The sequence below is a fragment of the Hyperolius riggenbachi genome, chromosome 4 (assembly GCF_040937935.1).
Source record: "Hyperolius riggenbachi isolate aHypRig1 chromosome 4, aHypRig1.pri, whole genome shotgun sequence".
In the NCBI taxonomy this organism is placed as follows: Eukaryota; Metazoa; Chordata; class Amphibia; order Anura; family Hyperoliidae; genus Hyperolius; species Hyperolius riggenbachi.
Window position 1 is genome coordinate 222,241,062 of NC_090649.1, and position 24,967 is coordinate 222,266,028.

Here is a 24,967-nt window from a genome sequence, read left to right on the forward strand (position 1 = left end):
ATTATCATTTATTGTATTTATAAAGCACCAACATATTGCGTAGCGCTGGACATTAGTTTAGGTTACAGACAATATTTAGGGGTGCCATACAGCAATATGACAATGCCTGAATACAAGACAGACCATGCAGCACAGTATGAGTACAAGGTAATGCTTAGTCACTGGAGGGGAGCATGGAGATTAGGCAAGTCAGGTTCACTCAGATGCATAGCATGGGTTCACAGTAATGGAGGTGCATGATCAGGTAGGACACAAAAGGAGGAGGACCCTGCCCAAAGGCTTATAATCTAGAGGGAGAGGTAGGGACACGAAAGGTAGGGGACCAGAGTTCAGCTGTGGGTTTAGAGCACTTGTGAGGGGTATTAGGCCAGAGTGAAAAGGTGAGTTTTGAGGGCCTTCTTGAAGATGTTGAAGTAGGGGGCTGCCCTAATGGGTGGAGGTAGGGAGTTCCATAGTGTTGGAGCAGCTCTTGAAAAGTCCTGGAGGCGTGCATGGGACTGGGTGATGCGGGGGGCGGTTAGGCGAAGTTCATTGGAAGAGCGGAGTGAGCGGCTAGGCGTGTACCTCTGAGTAAGATTGGAAATTTAGGTTGAACAGGTTTTGTGGACAGATTTGTAGGTCAGACACAGTATCTTGAATCTGATTCTGAACTGGATAGGAAGCCAGTGGAGGGATTCAAGGAGGGGATCCACCGTGGTGGCGCGATGGGAGCAGTGGATAATTATGGCTGCCGCATTCATGATGGACTGCAGTGGGGCTATTCGGGTCATAGGGAGACCAGACAGAAGGGCATTGCAGTAGTCAAGGCGGGAAATGATGAGGGCATGGATGAGGAGTTTGGTGGTGGCAGAGGTCAGGAAAGAGCGAATCTTACAGATGTTACGAAGGTGGAAGTTGCAGGACTGTGAGGTTTTGGAAGTGGGGAGTAAAGGAGAGTGCGGAGTCCAGGGTGACACCCAGACAGCGGGCTTGAGAGGTAGGGCGAATGGTAGTGTGGTTAACAATGGCATGCACATCTGGGAGGTTCATGGATAGCCGGGGTGGGAAGATGATGAATTCCGTTTTGTCTAGATTTAGTTTCAGTAACCTAGCGGAAATCCAGGAGGAGATGGCTGATAGGCAGGAGGAGACCTTGTCCACGGTAGTGGGGGATATGTCAGAGGTGTGGAGGTAGATCTGGGTGTCATCTGCATACAGATGATAGTTAGAACCCATGGAGGAGATAACCTTGCCAATGGAGGATGTGTATAGGGTGAACAGTAGGGGGCCAAGGACCGAGCCTTGGGGGACTCCCACCGAGAGGTGGTTGGGGGTGGACAAGGACTCATTGAAGGCGGCCGTGAAGGAGTGGTTGGAGAGGTAGCATGAAAGCCAGGTCAGAGCGAGATCATGAATGCCCATGGACTGGAGGGACTAGAGGAGTAGGGGACGATCTACTGTGTCAAAAGCTGCTGAAAGGTCAAGGAGGAGGAGAATGGAGTATTTACCTTCAGCTTTAGCTAAGGCAAGGTCATTGACCACTTTGGCGAGAGCAGTTTCTGTTGAAAGACAACCCCTCTGTGTTAAATGTGCACAACATTCTCAGTGGATTCCCTGCAGTTCTGTGGGGAGTGCATATGTAGAGTATAGTACTACTGTGTAAAGTAAACCTGAGACAGATGAAAGTGTTATACATACCTGGGGCTTCCTCCAGCCCCCTTCAGGCTAATCAGTCCCTCACTGTCCTCCTCTGCCACCTGGATCTTCTGCTATGGGTCCAGGTACTTGAGCCAGTCTGGCGTAGTGCACATGCCACACTCCGCCGCCAGGAACGTACTACACCTGCACAGCACTATTGCGCAGATGCAGAATGCTCCTGGCTGTGGAAGCGGCACACGGCCAGACTGCACAGACTGGCTGAATTACCGGGACTCATAGCAGAAGATCCAGGTGGTGGAAGTGGACAGCGAGGGGCTGATTAGCCTAAAGGGGGCTGGAGACAGCCCCAGGTATGTATAAACCTTTCATCTGTCTCAGGTTTACTTTACACAGTAGTACTATACTCTACATATGCACTCCCCACAGATATAAAATTTTTCTTTTCATCTGTCTCAGGTACCCTTTAGTCACCAAACCAAATTTTAACAACATATCAAATTATTTGATTTCATGAGCAAAAGGAGTGCATAAATTTGCATAAACCAGCATCAGTGCAGAATTATTTGCATTTCATTGACCATCTCTATTAGAGACATGGCTACACATCAGGCTTTATTCTTACAGCATAGATGTTATTTAGTATATATAATAGACTGCTGTGTACACATATATACAGTCACAATCAGATATGTAAATCTGACTTCAAATATACGGGGACTGCTTTACTGAAGCAGCACAAGTAACTAATTTTGATTGGTTTGTTTCATTTTTGTGGACTAAGCACAGCTATTACTGTATATATAATTTATGATGACTATTATCTGAGAAATAGAACATTTTCTATTTTCTATTTTAACTACAGCTTAAATTCATTAGGAGTTGGAGTCTGTGCATTTTTTTCCCGACTCCAGGTACCCAAAAATTGCTCAGACTTCTCGACTCAGACTCCACAGCCCGGGAAAAAATGCACCTTTATTTTCAAATAAAATATTGTCGCTATTCATTTACTAGGGAAATATTGTAAACTTTGCAATAACTGGGACAAATCGGCAAATAAAATGTGTGGGGATTAAAGGACAACTGAAGAGATATGGAGGCTGCCATGTTTACTTCCTCTTAATCAATACCAGTTGCCTGGCAGCCCTGCTGACCCTCTACCTCTAATACTTTCAGCCATAGACCCTGAACAAGCATGCAGCAGATCAAGTGTTTCTGACATTGTCAAATCTGACAGATTAGCTGCATGCTTGTTTCTGGTGTTATTCAAACACTTCTGTTGCCAAACAGATCAGCTGGGCTGCCAGGCAACTGGTATTTTTTAAAAGGAAATAAACATGGCAGCCTCCATTGTCTTCTCACTTCAGTTTCCCTTTAATTACGGTAGCATGTAGTATTTTAAAACAATGATGGCTGAAAACTGAGAAAATTTTCAATTTGTTCTTACTTTTCCATCTTAAAATGCAGTTAGCAAAAAGTAGCCCCCCAAAGAAAGCCTAATTGGTGGTGAAAAACAAGATATAGACTGTTTTGTTGTGATAAGTAGTAATAAAGTTATAGGCCAATCAGTGGAAAGAATGCTGACAGGTGAAAATTGCTCTGGTCTTTAAGGGGAAAAACACTTGGAGGTGAAGTGGTTAATAAAAGTATAAACAAATGTTTGAAACGCACTTTCACACAAATATTAAGTACTCTTACATGTGTGAAGGGGTTATTGAGATGAGGCTAATCACAATAAGGGGTGCTCTGTAAATACCATTTTAAATATAGGGTATGTGTTGTAACAATGTTGAGAAACACTGTCTTATGTTACGCATCAGTTTAAAAATGTTGCCATAGGCTAGAAAACATTTTCACGGTGCTATAAAAGAAAATAAGCAGTATGAGTGCAATGGAACAGTTGTTAGTGACATGCAGGTAGCAGGAAATTTAATCTGAAACCGTTCTGAGTGACGCAGCACAGCCAGGAAGAAAAACAGACTGGCCAGTCAATAATCGTTATTTGTGAATGACTCATTAGCGAAGGTAAGACAAGAAATCACAGAAGCGCAGCTACTTCGGTCGGAGGTGGGATCAAAGAATGGATTTGTCAGGAGGTACAGTGAAAGGATTTAGAGCTCCAATAGTGACACTGTACTTTGATCTTCTTTCATTATGCATGCGTCAATAGGCAAGCACTCATCCTCAGCCTGTGACAAACCATCAACTGTGGCTATAGTCAATCCGTTCACATATATTTCCATTTAAAACGCACTACTGAAAAAAAAGCATATTAACATATCAGTCATCTTGGAAAATAGCTTTACAAACATAAAAGACAGAATGGGCATGACAGACCGAAAACTAGCAAAATTATTTGTAGTTAGGGGCAGCTCACAATTCTAGTCACAGAACTGAAATGTTGACAACTTGTCAGTCAGGTGTTCACACACCTATAACATATATAAACAAAGCTCCTAACAAAACAAACCGCACAGACATTACCTACATAGATGACATAAAACAAAAGATATCAAGGCTCTGCAATGATCTCTGTAGCTGGTTTTTCTTTCTTTGAGGACTGTGGCAGACCCAAAAGACAAAGCCCTAATTCAGGCTGGTGTTTAATGTGTATTGTGCAAAAATAAATCTGTAATGCGGAAAGTTCCGTGCATTACACATTATCTCATTAGCATCTCCACACTTTGTCACATGATCTAGAGATCTGTGCACAATCAATTATGAATATTGTCTATTGGCCTCGCTCTACCATTTACCTTCACCAACCATGAAAAATCTGTGTTAGAGTCAGCACTAAGGACTATAGTTGGAAATATCCAGATGCAATGTGTAATCATTGCTTGCAAAATCTGAAATAAATAGCAACAAAGAAAAACATAAAAAGGGACTCACTAACAAAGATCAGGAAGGTTCTCCAGAGCTTCAAGCTGAGTTGACATGACATTCTTCCAGTTTTGGCAGTTTTCGGACAGCACTCAATGGCTTGATTCACTTGATTTCACCGTTTTTGCAAAAAAAATTTTGAGATTGTGTGCACAAATTCGCGATCGCGCGAAAACGTAAAAATGCGCACAAAAACGGCCGTGATACGAGTTTTCACGGTTTAGTGAATCAAGCCCAATGTGTGGATGTGGCAAGCAGTGTTCTGTATTCCTATCACAGTGTGCACTTAAAAAGTGTACCGAAGATATCAAAAAGTACATTTATACTTACCTAAGAGGGAAGCCTCTGGATCCGTCTAGAGTACAGCCCGTGGGCTAGATACACAGGGCTGTGGAGTCTGTACAAAAATCATGCAACCCCTCAGTTTATGAAACAGACTCCAACTCCAGGTAACCAAAATTGCTCCGACTCCTCAACTCCTACTCCCTAGTGTAATTTTTACAAAGGCTATGGATTTGGTTCAAAAATCATCCGACTCCTCTCAAGTTTATTGTAACCACCAACTCCGACTCCAGGTACCCAAAATTGCTCTGACTCCAAAGCCCTGCAGGCACAGCCTGCCAAGCTTTTTCTGGTAGCCCCCGAAGCTCTCCTCTGTTATACAATGCATGCAGCCTGTAGGCCATTGCTTCGGCGCCGCACGCAGTGGGCAAGGTTTGTCGCCACCCTCTCGGCCTGTAGGTAGTCCCATAGTGATTGCTATAGGACCAAAAAAAAAAAAAAATTAAAAAAGGCCTCCAGCACCTGTAAATTTACAGACATTTTTCTCCGGTGACAATTTTCATATAGTAATTACTATGGGACTTTGCTACAGAAGTCCAGATCGAGGAGGAGGAGCCGAGGAAAAGGCAGAACAGAGTCAGCGACATGGTTGAATGAAGAGTGAGGGAGGGGGAAATCCTCCCAGTGCCACTACTGTGTCAGCAGCAGTCCACACTGTGCCTGCAGCACCCACTACTATGCCAGTAGCAGCCACCACTGTGCCACTATTGTGCCAGCAGCAGCCACCACTGTGCTAGTAGCAGCCAGCCACCAGAAGCCACTGATTAGAAACCACCACTGAGCCAGCAGCAGCACCAGTTAACAGCAGCCACCACTATGCCAGCAGCAGCAACAGACACTTCCCCAGCAGCCACCATTATGGCACCAGCAGTAATGGCCACTCGCCAGCAGTCGCTACTATGCGATCAGCAGTAAAAGCCACTTCCCAGCTGCCGCCACTATGCCACCAGCAGTAACAGCCACTTATTTGCGGCCGCCACTATGCCAGCAGCAAGCAAGCCAATGATTAGCAGCCACCACTATGCCACCAGCAGTATTCCTGCATACTGAAGGAGACATGCTAACTGCACAGGGTATATAGTTTATAAAAGGTTGTTTGACAAAATGTAGTAGACCTAGGATGCCGAGGGGCAAGTGGCACAAATGGTGTTTCATTTCACTAGGTCAACCCTTGAGCAATCTCCAGAACGACAATATGGCACTTGGCCTAAGAAGTTTGGACATCCCTCCTATAGAGGCTTCCAATGCCATCCTCCAGGCCCCTGTTGGTAAGCGCAGGCCCCCGGCAGATTACTGACAAGGGCTTGTCAGTAGCAGTGGCGTACCTAGGGCATTTGGCACCCGGTGCTGGGTATTAAAAGACACACCCCCCCCCCTAAAAAAAAATCGGCGTGACCACAACCTGTGGCGTGCTTCGTGGCAAAAATTGGCGTGGTCATGACCGGATGAGGGCGGAGCTAACTGTAATTTAAAGTATTAGCTAGTATAGTTGCCCCAGTATAGCTAGTGGTTTCCCCCAGAATAGCTGCCCCCAGTAAAGCTAGTATAGTTGCCCCCAGTATAGCTAGTTTAGTTGCCCCCAGTATAGCTAGTATAGTTGCCCCAGTATAGCTGGTATAGTTGCCCCCAGTATAGCTGGTATAGTTGCCCCCAGTATAGCTGGTATAGTTGCCCCCAGTATAGCTGGTATAGTTGCCCCCAGTATAGCTAGTATAGCTGCCCCCAGTATAGCTAGTATAGCTGCCCCCAGTACAGCTAGTATAGCTGCCCCCAGTATAGCTAGTATAGCTGCCCCCAGTATAGTTGCCCCCAGTATAGCTGCCCCCAGTATAGCTAGTATAGCTGCCCCCAGTATAGCTGGTATAGTTGCCCCCAGTATAGCTGCTATAGTTGCCCCCAGTATAGCTGGTATAGTAGCCCCCAGTATAGCTGGTATAGTTGCCCCCAGTATAGCTGGTATAGTTGCCCCCAGTATAGCTAGTAGAGCTGCCCCCCAGTATAGCTAGTTTAGTTGCCCCAGTATAGCTGCCCCCAGTATAGCTAGTATAGCTGCCCCTAGTATAGCTGCCCCCAGTATAGCTGGTATAGTTGCCCCCAGTATAGCTGCCCCCAGTATAGCTGGTATAGTTGCCCCCAGTATAGCTGGTAGAGTTGCCCCCAGTATAGCTGATAGAGCTGTCCCCAGTATAGCTAGTAGAGCTGCCCCCAGTATAGCTAGTTTAGTTGCCCCCAGTATAGCTAGTATAGCTGCACCCAGTATAGCTAGTTTAGTTGCCCCCAGTATAGCTGGTATAGTTGCCCCCAGTATAGCTGGTATAGTTGCCCCCAGTATAGCTAGTAGAGCTGCCCCCAGTATAGCTGGTAGAGCTGCCCCCCAGTATAGCTAGTTTAGTTGCCCTCAGTATAGCTAGTATAGTTGCCCCCAGTATAGCTAGTATAGTTGCCCCCAGTATAGCTGCCCCCAGTATAGCTGGTATAGTTGCCCCCAGTATAGCTGGTATAGTTGCCCCCAGTATAGCTAGTAGAGCTGCCCCCAGTATAGCTAGTAGAGCTGCCCCCAGTATAGCTGCCCCCAGTATAGCTAGTATAGCTGCCCCCAGTATAGCTAGTTTAGTTGCCCCCAGTATAGATGTCCCTGGAGGGGGGAAGCAGCGCTAGAAGGAGGGGCAGTGGGGGCAGCGGTGGGGAGGGGGAGAAATATCTCCCCCCTCCCTCACCTGGGACCCCTCCTTCTGCCTCTCTCCCCCTCCATTCAGCGGTGGCAAGTACGGGCTCGGCGGGGCGGGGACGGGGAGACATGCGCAGAATTACTCACCACTTCCACGTTCCAAGCGCTGGCAGCGTCATGTCGTCACAGATCTCCGCCTTCAATGAAGGCGGAGATCTGTGACGACATGACGCTGCCGGCGCTTGGAACGCGGAAGTGGTGAGTAATTCTCTGCACGTCTCCCCGCCCCCCCCCCCGAGCCTGCACTTGCCACCGCTGAATGGAGGGGGAGAGAGGCAGAAGGAGGGGTCCCAGGTGAGGGAGGGGGGGATATTTCCCCCCTCCCCACCATTGCCCCCACTGCCCCTCCTTCTAGCGCTGCTTCCCCCTCCTGCTCTGCTGCTGTGGGGGGTCGTGGTGACACCCCCCTGGGTGTCTGACACCCGGTGCGCCACGCCCCCCTGCGCACTACAGTAGGAACGCCACTGGACTGGATTACTCTGTTTACCTTCAGATTACAGTATTATATTGTATACAACATGTCACCTTTTTTGAGTATTATTGTACAATGTTGAATTTTAGTTTTTAACATGCATTTCTCCCAATAAACCTGATGTGTTTAACGAAGAAAAAAAAACAACAAGAATTAACTTCACCTTAGCCTGTTGTTGCCCACCTGCCTCAAACTCAGCTAGCTGATCAACCACAATTGACCACTGCCTGCCCTGACCTTAACTTGTTCCTGGACTACACTTGCTCCAGATATCGGCTTATAACTGTTTCTGGTAAGGCAAGCCCATGGACTAAACCAACTCTTAACATAGGTAGGTGTGTGTGTGTGTGCATGGTGGTGGTGGTGGTGGTGAGGTGGTTTAGTCGTCCAGCAAAGCACCCATATCACAATATTAAAAGAGGCCCTTCCCACATCCACAGCCCAGGGGTAGGTGGTGATGTTGTGCTTTGAAATAAACTGATATTTATGATGAGGGAAAAAAACTCTTGACTGCTAAAGTCAAAAGAACAGCGTGACAGTTGAGGATTCCTTTAAGCAGACCTAAATTAAGTGTAATGTTGTTTTACTAATGCACAGTGTCATCTAACCTTGCTTGACAGAGCTGCACATTGATTTGTGTTTCATGGAGCTGTCACCTTGCTTTCTGTAAATTCTGAGACTGAAATATCTAGTAACTGTAACAACTGACATAACTCTGCTGTTATCACTGCTTGTACCAGTAAGCAAACTTTTTAACAGATTCGACATGTTCATTTGAATCTGAATCTTTATTGTCAGTGTGCAACAATTTTTTTTGTGTGTCAATTTCCAGTACAAAAAAATAGATAAATAAAAAGCAAACACAACAAATATACATTGCATTGCACTCGCCCTATATCCAATTTAATACACCACATTAAATTTACCACTTAGCAGCATTTAAAATAATGATATCTAGAGGATAAAAACCTATTTGTTTTGGTCTTTATGAGTCTGAAACATCTGCCAGAAGGCAGGAGTTCAAACACCTCATGTCCTGGGTGTGAAGGATCTTGTAATATTTCCTTAATGTTCCTAAAACAAAAGAAAGTGTGTAATTCTTCTAGTGAAAGGAAAGAACAGCTGTCTATCTGCTGGGCGACCTTGATGACCCTATGGAGCTCCTTCTTCTGTGCAACTGGAAAACCACACACAGAAACAGTAGACCAAAACACCCTCTAACGTACAGTGGTAGAAGGACACCACCAGTTTCTCAGTGATGTTGTTTTTCCTGAGCACCCTCAAAAAATAGTCTCTTCTGGGCCTTCATCAATATCTCAGCAATATGTGACCCCCAAGTCAGGTCCTCAATGATGGTAATCCCCAAAAAGCGGAAGTCTGAGACTCTCTCCACACAATTCCCATAAGTGGCTGAAAGCTCCCAGATTTTTTCCTAAAAACTATAATAAGCTCCTATGTTTAGAAGTGGATTGTTGTCCCTACACCACATTCCTAGCCTCTCCAACTCATCCCTGTAGGCAAACTAATTCCACCCTATATAAGCCTCACCACTGTACAGGGTGGGCCATTTATGTGGATACACCTTAATAAAATGGGAATGGTTGGTGACATTAACTTCCTGTTTGTGGCACATTAGTATATGTGAGGGGGAAAACTTTTGAAGATGGGTGGTGACCATGGCGGCCATTTTGAAGTCAGCCATTTTGAATCCAACTTTTATTTTTTCAATAGGAAGAGGGTCATGTGACACATCACACTTATTGGAAATTTCACAAGAAAAACAATGGCATGCTTTGTTTTAACATAACTTTATTCTTTCATGAGTTATTTACAAGTTTCTGACCACTTATAAAATGTGTTCAATGTGCTGCCCATTTGTTGGATTGTCAATGCAACCCTCTTTTCCCACTCTTCACACACTGATAGCAACACCGCAGGAGAAATGCTAGCACAGGCTTCCAGTATTCATAGTTTCAGGTGCTACACATCTCGTATCTTCACAGCATAGACAATTGCCTTCAGATGACCCCAAAGATAAAAGTCTAAGGGGGTCAGATCAGGAGACCTTGGGGCCATTCAACTGGCCCACGACGACCAATCCACTTTCCAGGAAACTGTTTATCTAGGAATGCTCAGACCTGACACCCATAATGTGGTGGTGCACCATCTTGCTGGAAAAACTCAGGGAATGTGCCAGCTTCAGTGCATAAGGAGGGAAACACATCATGTAGCAATTTTGCATATCCAGTGGCCTTGAGGTTTCCATTGATGAAAAATGGCCCCACTATCTTTGTACCCCATATACCACACCATACCATCAATTTTTTTTTGTTCCAACAGTCTTGGAGGGATCTATCCAATGTGGGTTAGTGTCAGACCAATAGCTTTGGTTTTGTTTGTTAACTTCACCATTCACATAAATGTTTGCCTCATCACTGAACAAAATCTTCTGCATAAACTGAGGGTTCTGTTTCAATTTTTGTTTTGCCCATTCTGCAAATTCAGTGCACCGATCTGGGTCATCCTTGTTGAGATACTGCGGTAGCTGGAGTTTGTAAGGGGGCCATTTGTGAGTAGCTAATATCCACCGAAGGGATGTTCGACTAATGCCACTCTCCAGTGACATGCGGTGAGTGCTACCCTATGGGCTCTTGCTGAATGAAGCTAGGACAGCCACTGATGTTTCTTCATTAGTGACAGATTTCATGCGTCCACATTTTGGCAAATAAAACACTGCACCAGTTTCACGAAACTTAGAAAGCAGTTTGCTAACTGTCTTGCATTGGAATCTGCTGCAATGACCCGGTTACTGCGTTCACCAGACGTCAACACAATTTTTATCCGCTCCTCATGTGTTAACCTCAGCAACATGTCAATGGCTGTATACAAAGAGAAATTTGTAAATAACTCATGAAAGAATAAAGTTACGTTAAAACCAAGCATGCCATTGTTTTTCTTGTGAAATTCCCAATAAGTTTGATGTGTCACATGATCCTCTTCCTATTGAAAAAACAAAAGTTGGATTCAAAATAGCCGACTTCAAAATGGCCACCGGGGTCAGCACCCATCTTGAAAAGTTTTCCCCCTCACATATACTAATGTGCCACAAACAGGAAGTTAATATCACCAACCATTCCCATTTTATTAAGGTGTATCCATATAAATGGCCCACCCTTACTATCATCAGCAAACTTACCAATGGTGTTACCATGGTTGGCAGGAACAAAATCATGAGTGTGGAGGGTATAGAGCAGGGGACTCAGCACACATCCCTGAGGAGAGCCAGTGCTGAGACTGATATATGATGAAAAATGAGTGCCTACTCTAGTCTGCACCTCTGAGTATGTTCACTCAAAAATGTTTAATTCAAAGACAAGTGGAATATGGAAGCCCTATGTCCAACAATATAGTCACCAACCTATGAGGTAAAATAGTATTAAAAGCAGAACTAAAATCAATAAAAAGCAATTGTGCATAACTCCCCTGCTTTAGCAGATGGGAAAAGTACTGTGTGGAGGACAGTAGTCACGCATACATTTGAAAAAGTTGAGAGCTAATTTAGGTGCAACGTTAAATACTGACATTACTAGCAATATCGGTAAATAACAATTTAAGCACAATGTTAAATAACAAAATCGATAAGAAAAAAGGTAAATAACGATTTAATTGTGGTATTACATTATCAGTAAATTTGCTGACAATGTTGAACTAACTATAACCTAACCTCTCCCTACTCTCACACAGAACCCTCCCCTGGTGGTGCGTAACTCTAAGACCCCCCTGGTGGTGCCTAACCCCAAGGACAAGTTGAGACACCAGGATATCTGCAGGTATCCTGCAGCTCACAGCACTATCCCCTTTTTTCCCGGCTACAGTTGACTTTGGATGTAACAGCAGTGGGTGTACAGAGCATGGAGCAGCTCTGGGGAACTTAACAGACTCAGGGATAAGCACAGCCATGTGCCCTGCTGGGTGAATGCTTCACTCTCCCCTTCATTACCAATGTCGGCTGTACTCATTATTATCTGTATCCACACTGCTCCTTAACGATCCCGTTGTTAGTCGGTCAGATGGGAAATTGCATTGTATGTACCTAGCATGATGTTCTACCATCCTCAATAAAACACACTAAGGGCAAGCACCATCAACCACACCCTAAAGTATCTGGGTAATCCAAAATGAGTGTGCAGAAAGGAACTCAAAGGTATAAAGTAAACAAACAAGAAACAGTAGTATCCTAAACAAACCGCACCACTCACGTAAATCAGTGCTGGGCCGAAATTACGCATTAGCGTAATTACGCATCGTAATTCACTACAAATGCACCGGAAGTGTTACGTGTAAGGTTACGGTATTACGCGTAATTAATTACGCGTAGACCGTAGGTTACGTTATTACGCGTAACAAATTACGCGTAAGACAGTAAACTCCCATTGAAATTACACATTCTGCCGTAATCGCGTAATATTACGCTCCCGTATAATATAAAAAAGCCGCCGACTTTAAGGGTTAATAGCAAAGCCCCCTTAATTGCTAAGAGCCTCAAATTTGGAGAATATTTTAAGGAGATCAGAAGGAAAAAGAGGAAAATTTTTTTTTTCAAAAAGACCTTATAGTTTTTGAGAAAATCGATGTTAAAGTTTCAAAGGAAAAATATATACATTTAAAAACCCGCCGACTAACGGTTAATAGCAAAGCCTGCTTAAAATTTAGGAACACCAAATTCACAGGGTATATTAAGGGGATCAGTGGGAATAAGAGGAAAAAAATTTTTTTCAAAAAGACCTTATAGTTTTTGAGAAAATCGATTTTTAAGTTTCAAGGGCAAAAATGTCTTTTAAATGCGGAAAATGTCAGTTTTTTTTGCACAGGTAACAATAGTGTTTTATTTTCATAGATTCCCCCAAGTGGGAAGAGTTTTACTTATTTCGTTCTGAGTGTGGGAAATATAAAAAAAAAACGACGTGGGGTCCCCCCTCCCAGACCTCTTTAACCCCTTGTCCCCCATGCAGACTGGGATAGCCAGAATGCGGAGCACCGGCCGCGTGGGGCTCCGCACCCTGACTATACCAGCCCGCATGGTCCATGGATTGGGGGGTCTCGGAAGGGGAGGGGCAGCCAAGCTTTCCCCTCCCCCTCCGAGCCCTTGTCCAATCCAAGGACAAGGGGCTCTTCTCCACCTCCGATGGGCGGTGGAGCTGGAGGCCGCGATTTCCTGGGGGGGGGGGGGGTTCATGGTGGCATCTGGGGGTCCCCCAGATGCCCACCCCCCCTCCCAGGAGAAATGAGTATAGAGGTACTTGTACCCCTTACCCATTTCCTTTAACCCTCTGGGGGATAATCCCGAGCTGAGCTCGGGGTAAGCCGCCACAGAGGATTTCTCAGGCCCTGGTGGGCCGATTTGCATAATTTTTTTTTGTTGCACGCAGCTAGCACTTTGCTAGCTGCGTGTATATACCGATCGCGCTGCTCCGCGCTGATTTGCCGCTACCCGCCGTGCCGCTCCCCCCCCCCCAAGACCCCGTGCGCAGCCTGGCCAATCAGTGCCAGGCAGCGCTGAGGGGTGGATCGGGACTCCCTCTGACGTCACGACGTCGTTGACGTCGATGACGTCATCCCGATCGTCGCCATGGCGACGGGGGAAGCCAAACAGGAAATCCCGTTCTGAACAGGATTTCCTGTTTGCTTTGATTGCCGGAGGCGATCGGAGGGGGTGGGGGGATGCCGCTGCACAGCGGCTATCATGTAGCTAGCGCTAGGCTAGCTACATGATTAAAAATAAATAATAATTTTAAAAAAATGTGCTGCGCCGCCCCCTGGCGATATTATTGTATCCCCCAGGAGGTTAAGAGTTAAAAGTAAATAAACACACAAACACATAGAAAAAGTATTTTAATTGAACAAAAAACATAACCACGAAAAAAGTCCTTTAATATTCTTAATTAACCATTAATACTTACCTGTCCCTTTAAAAGCCAGTTCCCACGCAATATCCTCGGAAATATACTAATCAGTTACAATGTAACAAAGTTGTTACAATGTAACAACTTTGTTACTTTGTAACTCCACCGCACCCGACGTCACTCGCCGCTCACCCGCCGGCCGCCGCATACACGCTAAGTCCCCGCCGGCTCCCGCCGTCCACTCCGCCCACACCTGTCACCCATATACATGCTGGCACCCATGGGTGCCAGCATGTATATAGGTGACATGTGGGAGAGGCGGGGAGGGCAGCGGAGCCGGCGGGGACTTAGCGTCCTTCACCCGACAGAGCTCTGAGCTATATAGCTCAGAGCTCTCTAAAGCATCTTTGTATTTGGGCTCCAAGGAGCCCCATTGGTCCTTAGCAGACCAATGGGGTTCCTTCTGATTTAAAGGAACCCCATTGGTCTGCTAAGGACCAATGGGGCTCCTTGGAGCCCAAATACAAAGATGCTTTAGAGAGCTCTGAGCTATATAGCTCAGAGCTCTGTCAGGTTCAGGACGCTAAGTCCCCGCCGGCTCCGCTGTCCTCCCCGCCTCTCCCACATGTCACCTATATACATGCTGGCACCCATGGGTGCCAGCATGTATATGGGTGACAGGTTTGGGCGGAGTGGACGGCGGGAGCCGGCGGGGACTTAGCGTGTATGCGGCGGCCGGCGGGTGAGCGGCGAGTGACGTCGGGTGCGGTGGAGTTACAAAGTAACAAAGTTGTTACATTGTAACAACTTTGTTACATTGTAACTGATTAGTATATTTCCGAGGATATTGCGTGGGAACTGGCTTTTAAAGGGACAGGTAAGTATTAATGGTTAATTAAGAATATTAAAGGACTTTTTTCGTGGTTATGTTTTTTGTTCAATTAAAATACTTTTTCTATGTGTTTGTGTGTTTATTTACTTTTAACTCTTAAAGGAAATGGGTAAGGGGTACAAGTACCTCTATACTCATTTCTCCTGGGAGGGGAGGTGGGCATCTGGGGGACCCCTTTTTAAAGGGGACTCCCAGATGCCACCATGAACCCCCCCCCCCCCCCCCCAGGAAATCGCGGCCTCCACCTCCACCGCCCATCGGAGGTGGAGAAGAGCCCCTTGTCCTGGGATTGGACAAGGGCTCGGAGGGGGGAGGGGAAAGCTTGGCTGCCCCTCCCCTTCTGAGACCCCCCAATCCATGGACCATGCGGGCTGGTATAGTCAGGGTGCGGAGCCCCACGCGGCCGGTGCTCCGCATTCTGGCTATCCCAGTCTGCATGGGGGACAAGGGGTTAAAGAGGTCTGGGAGGGGGGACCCCACGTCGGTTTTTTTTAATATTTCCCACACTCAGAACGAAATAAGTAAAACTCTTCCCACTTGGGGGAATCTATGAAAATAAAACACTATTGTTACCTGTGCAAAAAAACCTGACATTTTCCGCATTTAAAAGACATTTTTGCCCTTGAAACTTAAAAATCGATTTTCTCAAAAACTATAAGGTCTTTTTGAAAAAAAAATTTTTCCTCTTATTCCCACTGATCCCCTTAATATACCCTGTGAATTTGGTGTTCCTAAATTTTAAGCAGGCTTTGCTATTAACCGTTAAAGTCGGCGGGTTTTTAAATGTATATATTTTTCCTTTGAAACTTTAACATCGATTTTCTCAAAAACTATAAGGTCTTTTTGAAAAAAAAATGTTTCCTCTTATTCCTTCTGATCTCCTTAATATTTCTCCAAATTTGAGGCTCTTAGCAATTAAGGGGGCTTTGCTATTAACCCTTAAAGTCGGCGGCTACCTAACATTGATCCATGCGTCAACTTTTCCGCTTGGCAGCATGACCGCATTAATTGCTAGTAGGAATTTACGCGTAAGCCAATAACGTAACAACCTTAATTACGGTATTCTTACGCGTAATTGCATAAGGGCTATGCGTAATTACAGACATGTACCGTAAATGAATGTCTACGCCGTAAGCGTAATTCCGTAATGCGTAATAGCGTAAAATTACGCGTAATGATCCGTAAGCGTAGTTTTTTCCATTACGCCCAGCACTGACGTAAATCAATATATCATCATCTTTATTCACAAAAAACATAAAAACACTTAAAAACAACGAGGACAGCCATGCAAGAAACCCAACCAATGATTATAATAAATGAGAAAATGTCCAAATCAAAAAATGACTAGGTTTCCACATCACATACAAAAACATGTATAGCAGCAATATTATTGGATGGCAATGTGAGAAAAATCCAAAAAATACACTGCCAGCCACACAAATAATTAATAGACCAGAAAGCCTCAGCAATACATTGTGTAATAAAACATAATACATAAACCATATCATATGAGGTAGGATCCCATAGGGGAAGCAGGTAGTGCATAGAAAACAATAAAGTGCTATAATAGTGCAGAAAAGTAGCGTATAAACCGCTGAGGTAGATAAGTGTAAGAGAGGCAGCTGAAGAGTGTGAAGAAAGTGCAGGAAGACAGCGTGTACACGCTGAAATTAATAACTGGTGCTTACCGGGAGGAAGAGTCTGCAAAGGATGTGGGGCATGGTGTCCTAACACATACCGGTATGTGGTTTATGGTTTATGTATTATGTTTTATTACACAATGTATTGCTGAGGCTTTCTGGTCTATTAATTATTTGTGTGGCTGGCAGTGTATTTTTTGGATTTTTCTCACACTGCCATCCAATAATATTGCTGCTATACATGTTTTTGTATGTGATGTGGAAACCTAGTCATTTTTTGATTTGACATTTTCTCATTTATTATAATCATTGGTTGGGTTTCGTGCACGGCTGTCCTCATTGTTTTTAAGTGTTTCTATGTTTTTTGTGAATAAAGATGATGATATATTGATTTACGTGAGTGGTGCGGTTTGTTTAGGGAACTACTGTTTCTTGTTTGTTTACTTGATGTTCTACCATATCATTATACTGTATGGTGCATGGCTGAGGGAGATCTTTCAGGAATCCCCCCCCTTGAAAATTCTGGGTTTGCCCCTGTGAGAGGCCGTTTGGTCTGGCTGCCTTCTGTGGATTCACAGCCCGCAATGCGCGCCTCACCTCGTGCTCCCACAACACAAAAGGGGTACTATTATCAATGTCTTAGCAGGTATACCTGTCCCAGGTAAGTCTACTTCATACCGAGGAGCAAAGTAGTAATTTAGCTCCTTTGCCAGCGATAAATCACTACTCATCTCCAGAACTGTTCCTATAATTGGTCATGTGCTGGATACTCATCCACACTTTCCCCCCATTGTTACTGTGCAAAATATACAGTATTTGATTAAGAACAACATAAGCTGGGAACATTAGGGGGAGGAATCTGCCCTTTTGAGCTTACAATCTAGAGGGTGGTGTGGTGGAGATACTAAGGCAGGAGACAAAGGGATTAGCAGATGAGACAGTGAGCCTCAAAATCTAAAGCTGGCCATACACTGGCCCGATTTGCCGCCGTTTCGACAGCAGATTCGATCACTGGGATCGAATCTGCTGCCAATCGTTCGCGCTACACGCCGAATTTCGATCCATTCCGTCCGATCCCGTCGATCGCGCCGTGCGGAAAATAACCATCGATCGCCCGCGGGTAAAGAGCGTATCGCTAGCGGCGTTCGAGTGCCCGACGACCGACGCAATAGAGCTGCAATACATTACCTGCTCCGCCGACGTGACTCCCGGGTCTCCGCTCTTCTTCTCCGCTCTGGTCTGGTCTCCGGCATGCTTCCCTTCTTCCTGTCCCGGCAGGAAGTTTAAACAGTAGAGGGCGCTCTACTGTTTAAACTTCCCCCAGACAGGAAGAAGGGAAGCAGGTAATGTATGCGGGCGGGGGAAGTGGCGGCAGCACCACCACCACCACAGATTGTGAATGGTTTCAGGCTGAAATCGGTTCACAATCTGTTTGCAGTAAAGGTAGCCATACGATCCCTCTCTGATCAGATTCGATCAGATAGGGATCTGTCTGTTGGTCGAATCTGATGGCAAATTGACCAGTGTATGGCTACCTTAACTATAACAAATCATAGGCTTGTCTGAAGTGGGACATTTGAAGGTTCCCAGGCTCGACGCATGATGTACAGGTTTTAGGAGAGAGCATAAAACCATGAGCATGCGTGGGGGCAGAATGGGAAACTGCTACACCTTGAAATGTTCAAACACTAATTGCTATTTTATTGATCTATTAGGTACACTGCAACTTGTATGCCATATCCCATGTTGGCATGCAAATCAGGTGCCTATCCTGATCTGATACTCACCTCAGAATTTTTAGCTATTATATATTTATGGTTTTTGTTGTCTGTGAAAATAAGATTGGGATTCTGAGCTCCCTTCAGAAGTTATACACACAGACACACAAAGTGTTACTCCCCTTAGCTCAGAGCTGTCAGACAGGGGCTGGGGGCTGTAATGTGATTTCTCCACACAAGAGCAGCTTGCTAGCAAGGGAAGCTTGAAGTGTGCCAGGCAAAAACATTTGTAGTTAACTTTTTCTTTCCGTAATAACACCATCAATTGGACAATATGCTCAAAATCCTATGAGTTCTGTTTGTGATGTTCACAGTTGGTTCCTGTCATTGCTGAACTTATTAGCCTTAGTTTTATCACCTACAGTAGGTAAGGGGCCCATTGTAAATATTTATTGCCTCTCTTTTTGTAGTCCTTAAAGAAACACTGAAGCCAGTTTAAAAATGGCTTTTTGCCTTTTATTTAAGTGAGGCATGTTTGCCCCTGTTAAAATGCCGATATCCCGCGGCAGAACGAGGGGTCTTTACCCCCCAAATCCCCCTGCAAAATCCACTACTTTCTTGGGCATGGATTTTGCTGCTCATAGAGGCAGAGCTTTCGGCTGCAGCTCTGCCTCCATGTGCATCTATCAGCCGGCAGATCTCCACCTCTCCCCCGCCCCTCTCAGTAAAGGACGACTGAGAGGGGCGGGGAGAGGCGGCGATCCATGCTGATAGGCGCATGGAGAGGCAGAGCTGCTGCTGAAAGCTCTGCCTCTACAGGAAGCGCTCCTCGAGTGTGCCCCAGGGGATTTGGGGGGTAACGACTGCTCATTCTGCCGCGGGATAGCTGCGTTTTAACAGAGGCAAATATGCCTCACATGAATAAAAGGGAAAAAGCCATTTTTAAACTGGCTTCAGAGTCTCTTTAAATCTTTCAGTCTGTAAAAAACAAGTTCTCTGCTGCATTGCTCTATTACAAAGATAAGAAATTATACACACAGGCATACAGCATACACAGCTATTTCTAGCCTTTTTGTCACTCCAGGCAAGTCCAAGTCCTGTATCACCCCCCTCCCCCAACAGAAAAATACATGCACACACTAGAGAATATGAACCATATTGCGTATAAGGTGGATGCTCAATACGGGGAGTGTCAAGATACAAACAATGCGCCAAAAGCTTTTAATTGCACAACCTCTTCCTGCACTCGCCCAGCTTAGTGTGTAAATGCAGAGTATAGCGCAGCAGAAGCTGTTCTCTCACCTCTCTCTGCTGGAGTCCAGTGCTGTGCTTCCGCCTGTCTGCTCACTTCTCAGCCTAGTGCCCAGCATCTCATAACGCATTTAGCATGATTACACGCAACATGAGGAGAGTGAGGTGGCAGCACTAGAGGGAGCAGAAAACAGACAGGATGGGTGCATAAGCACAGCACTGGACTCTTATATAATAAGAATATTTTATTTTTGTGTTTAAAGAAAACACAGGAACACTAATTCTAAATCAAATGATTAATGAATAGAAAAGTCTGTGTTTCTACACTTTGCAATATGCATCAAAATTGTACCCAACAAAATAGCAGCAGGCTTAAGATGTGCAGCAGAGCAAAATATTTAAGTAACAGATTAAAGAGTCCTAGATTTATTCATCATTGAAGTATCTTCATAGTCCCTTTCCCTGTTGCTGCATTCTAGATCTTAGTGTTGCAGTGCCATATGCATAATGCCATACACATAATTTCATGCTCAGAATAACCACAGGGGCCAGGATCATGTAAATACTTTGAAGTTTCAAATTTTATCATAGCATTAAGCTTTGAAGTTCAAGCATATAGCACATATGTAGAGTTGGTTCAACTATGAGTTGCTAATGATCTTCAGTACTTCGTCAGTCTAAGTTGTTTAAGGACAACTGAAGTGAGAGGTTTATGGAGGCTGCCATATTTATTTCCTTTTAAGCAATACCAGTTGCCTGGCAGTCCTGCTGGTCCTCTGCCTCTAATACTTTCAACCATAGACTCTGAACAAGCATGCAGCAGATCAGTTGTTTCTGACATTATTGTCAGATCTGAAGATTAGCTGCATACCTGTTTCTGGTGTTACTCAGACACTTCTGCAGCCAAATAGATCTGCAGGGCTGCTAGGCAACTGGTATTGTTTAAAAGGAAATAAATATGGCAGCCTCCATATTCTTCTCACTTCAGTTGTCCTTTAAGAAGAGGCCACATATAAGCGTTTTATACTGTTAAACTTAGTTGAATCTTCCCATCCACTTATATTTCTAAACATACTTTTACAAATGCCCCTTGCTAATAACCAAGGCCGAATTTGTACTCTTTACCACCCAAGGCCACTGTCAGCAGCCGCCCCCCTTCATTATAGATAGCCAGATGACCCTTCCCTCTCCCTCCAATATAAGTAGCCTATTGACCCTTCCCTCCACTATAGGTAGCCAGATGACCCTTGCCCCCTCCTCCAGTTTAGATAACCTTATGACCCCCCCTTCCCTCCAGTATAGCTATCCTGATGACCCCTCCCCCTTCCCTTTAGTTTAAGAAGCCAGATGACCCCCACCCCCTTCCATATAGACAGCCTGATGTCCCCCCTCCCTCCAGTATAGGTAGCCAGGTGACCATCCCCCCCAGTATAGCCTGCTTCCCACCCGCCCTTGATCCTGTGGTGCCCTAGGCCATGGCCTATGGGGCCTTGGCTTAAATCCGGCCCTGCTAATAACATTTTTCATGCTTAAAATGTTTGAATGCTCTGAATGAGCAGAATATCCAGGTAAAGCACTTAATATACTGTACATTTAAATGTCTAGGTATTTTCATCGCTGCAATAGAATTGACAAATATCCTTGAGAAGTGTGATAAAACGTATTGTAGAACACAAATCGTGCATTGTTGATGCTACTTTATTCTTTCTGTGGATATGTGTCAGTACCCTGTTAATCTTAGTACTGATGGAAGACACAAGGCTTCCCAGGGTTGCAGATTCTAGGTGATCACACAGTGTTCCACAGGGGGCAATGGGCTGCTACCCCTAATGAGCAGTGGACTGCTTTGCAACAAGTGACCACAATATCTCAACCCCCAGGATTACCCCTACCAGTGACAAAAAAAACAGAAGTATGAATCCTTCACTGTGGAGAGAGCAGGACAGGAATTGGGATTAGGGAGAAATACTTGGCAGGACTAGGTTACAGTGCAAATTAAGATAGGCCTGTGGTTGATACTGAATTGATTGTGGAAGACAGATTGTCCACTGGACTGACAGGACAGAGACAGGGGTGACAGGTTGTGGACTTGGTTGGCAGGCTGACAGGACAGGGACAAGAATAGCAGGTGTGGCCTGAATGGACTAACAGAACCAAAAAACTGCAGCAGACAGGACAGGATAATGGCACTGACTAGCAGAAAAAGGAAATTGGCCTGACGTACCCAGCTTGGCAGCCAGCAATAAGGCAGCTGCTGCCGAGCTGGGGCCAGGCCGCGGCAATGCAGATGTGGGTGGCCAGAGCCTCGGTGGCAATTTTGCCAAAAACCGTCAGGGGTTAGAAACCAATCCCTCATTTGACATGGTTGGCCCAAGACTGTACAGACGCATCACTAGCCTGCAGGTTAGCAACGTGTTCTGTTGCTATGCAGGGGTAACAATGAAGCAGCGCGGGTGTAAGGTCACGTGATGGTTGGGTGAGTTGGGAGCACAAAACTCTTGGCCAAAGCAACACTCCAGGTGTATCACTGGCCATGTGGAGTTGAGGCTGCTGGATGCTGAGCATGCTGGATTCTTGCAGAGGCAGTTATCAGTCTAGTTTCATCCAGTGTGTTGTAGGCAAACTGAACTCGCAGGTTAGGAGCAACTGAAAAATTGTGATTGTGTTTTTAATCAAATGTTCTCATTTTCTAAAATGATTTTAGAAATTTGGATGGGAATGAGCTGAATCAATCACTTTACATTCACTCAGTAATTTTATATTCCTCTGCAGTCATTGTAAAATAAATATTTTAAGAAGATTGTATTAAAGCATTTGGTATTTGTGGCATACATTAGACTTGAGTTTAGAGGCATCACTCAAATGGTTGATTATGCAGATTCTCCATTAGTGTTGGGCGAACAGTGTTCGCCACTGTTCGGGTTCTGCAGAACATCACCCTGTTCGGGTGATGTTCGGGTTCGGCCGAACACCTGATGGTGTTCGGCCAAACTGTTCGGCCATACGGCCGAACTAAGAGCGCATGGCCGAACGTTACCCGAACGTTCGGCTAGCGCTGTGATTGGCCGAACGGGTCACGTGTAGTGTTGGGCGAACATCTAGATGTTCGGGTTCGGGCCGAACATGGCCGAACTCCGAACATAATGGAAGTCAATGGGGACCCGAACTTTCGTGCTTTGTAAAGCCTCCTTATATACTACATACCCCAAATTTACAGGGTATGTGCACCTTGGGAGTGGGTACAAGAGGGGAAAAAATTTAGCAAAAAGAGCTTATAGTTTTTGAGAAAATCGATTTTAAAGTTTCAAAGGGAAAACTGTCTTTTAAATGCGGGAAATGTCTGTTTTCTTTGCACAGGTAACATGCTTTTTGTCGGCATGCAGTCATAAATGTAATACATATAAGAGGTTCCAGGAAAAGGGACCGGTAACGCTAACCCAGCAGCAGCACACGTGATGGAACAGGAGGAGGGTGGCGCAGGAGGAGAAGGCCACGCTTTGAGACACAACAACCCAGGCCTTGCATGAGGACAAGAAGCGTGCGGATAGCAATTTGCATTTTGTCGCCATGCAGTCATAAATGTAATACAGATGAGAGGTTCAATAAACAGGGACCGGAAACGCTAACCCATCACAGATGTTAATTGTTCATGTTACTTGGTTGGGGTCCGGGAGTGTTGCGTAGTCGTTTCCAATCCAGGATTGATTCATTTTAATTTGAGTCAGACGGTCTGCATTTTCTGTGGAGAGGCGGATACGCCGCCGATCTGTGACGATGCCTCCGGCAGCACTGAAACAGCGTTCCGACATAACGCTGGCTGCCGGGCAAGCCAGCACCTCTATTGCGTACATTGCCAGTTTGTGCCAGGTGTCTAGCTTCGATACCCAATAGTTGAAGGGTGCAGATGGATTGTTCAACACAGCTACGCCATCTGACATGTAGTCCTTGACCATCTTCTCCAGGCGATCGGTGTTGGAGGTGGATCTGCACGCTTGCTGTTCTGTGTGCTGCTGCATGGGTGTCAGAAAATTTTCCCACTCCAAGGACACTGCCGATACCATTCCCTTTTGGGCACTAGCTGCGGCTTGTGTTGTTTGCTGCCCTCCTGGTCGTCCTGGGTTTGCGGAAGTCAGTCTGTCGGCGTACAACTGGCTAGAGGAGGGGGAGGATGTAAATTTCCTCTCTAAAGTCTCCACAAAGGCCTGCTGGTATTCTTCCATTTTGACCTGTCTGGCTCTTTCTTCAAGCAGTTTTGGAACATTGTGTTTGTACCGTGGATCCAGAAGGGTATAAACCCAGTAATTGGTGTTGTCCAGAATGCGCACAATGCGTGGGTCGCGTTCAATGCAGTCCTAGGCCGAAGAGGTCATAGCCTAGGGTCACAAAACCTGTTTATTTGGGCAATTTCAATGGTGGCGAGTCTGACGTACATAAATCGCAGCAATGGCCGTTAGCAACGTCTGAATCTCACGAAATGTCTCATGCAGGTAGAAGACATATTGTTAGACTTGGGCTCCAAAGATGGGTTCCCTACATCTCTGCAAACCAGAGTTACAGGGCTCCAAATTTGGTAAAATCCCCCATAGGCTTTCATTGGGCCTCCTATTTACAGTTCTAAAATCTCACATCTTTTCAAAGGGCAATTACTCAGCAGTGGCAAATTTTCTAGCATTGTAGGGAACCTTAGGGGGAACATGACTGGTGAGTTTCGGGCCCCTAGGCCAAAGAGGTCATAGCCTAGGGTCACAAAAACCTGTTTATTTGGGCTATTTCAATGGTAGTGATGGTGACGTACATAAATCGCAGCAATGGCCGTTAGCAAAGTCTGAATCTCACGAAATGTCTCATGCAGGTAGAAGACATATTGTTAGACTTGGATTCCAAAGATGGGGTCCCTACATCTCTGCAAACCAGAGTTACAGGGGTCCAAAATTGGTAAAATCCCCCATAGGATTTCATTGCCTCCCTATTTCACTTTCCAAAATCTCACATCTTTTCAAAGGGCAATGGCTCAGCAGTACCAAATTTTCTAGCATTGTAGGGACCCTTAGGGGGATCATGACTGGTGAGTTTTGCCACTGCTGAGCCATTGCCCTTTGAAATGGTGTGAGATTTTGGAACGGTAAATAGGAGGCCCAATGAAATCCTATGGGGGATTTTACCAATTTTGGACCCCTGTAACTCTGGTTTGCAGAGATGTAGGGACCCCATCTTTGGAATCCAAGTCTAACAATATGTCTTCTACCTGCATGAGACATTTTGTGAGATTCAGACGTTGCTAACGGCCATGGCTGGGATTTATGTACGCCACCATCACTACCATTGAAATAGCCCAAATAAACAGGTTTTTGTGACCCTAGGCTATGACCTCTTCGGCCTAGGGGCCCGAAACTCACCAGTCATGTTCCCCCTAAGGGTCCCTACAATGCTAGAAAATTTGGTACTGCTGAGCCATTGCCCTTTGAAAAGATGTGAGATTTTGGAAAGTGAAATAGGGAGGCAA

General features: G+C 45.3%; 1 protein-coding gene across 9 annotated transcripts in view; it reads right to left on the reverse strand.

The window, feature by feature from the left end:
- Positions 1-24,967, reverse strand: part of LOC137571771 (uncharacterized) — an 85,100-nt gene that overhangs the window by 17,353 nt on the left and 42,780 nt on the right. Inside the window, exon 1 of one of the 9 annotated variants that reach the window (XM_068281379.1) lies at positions 8,669-8,774. The exons of the other annotated variants lie outside the window; for them this stretch is intronic. The gene's annotated coding sequence lies outside the window, so the exon portion shown is untranslated. Of the gene's footprint in view, positions 1-8,668; positions 8,775-24,967 lie in introns of those variants that run through there. 9 annotated transcript variants of the gene reach the window in all.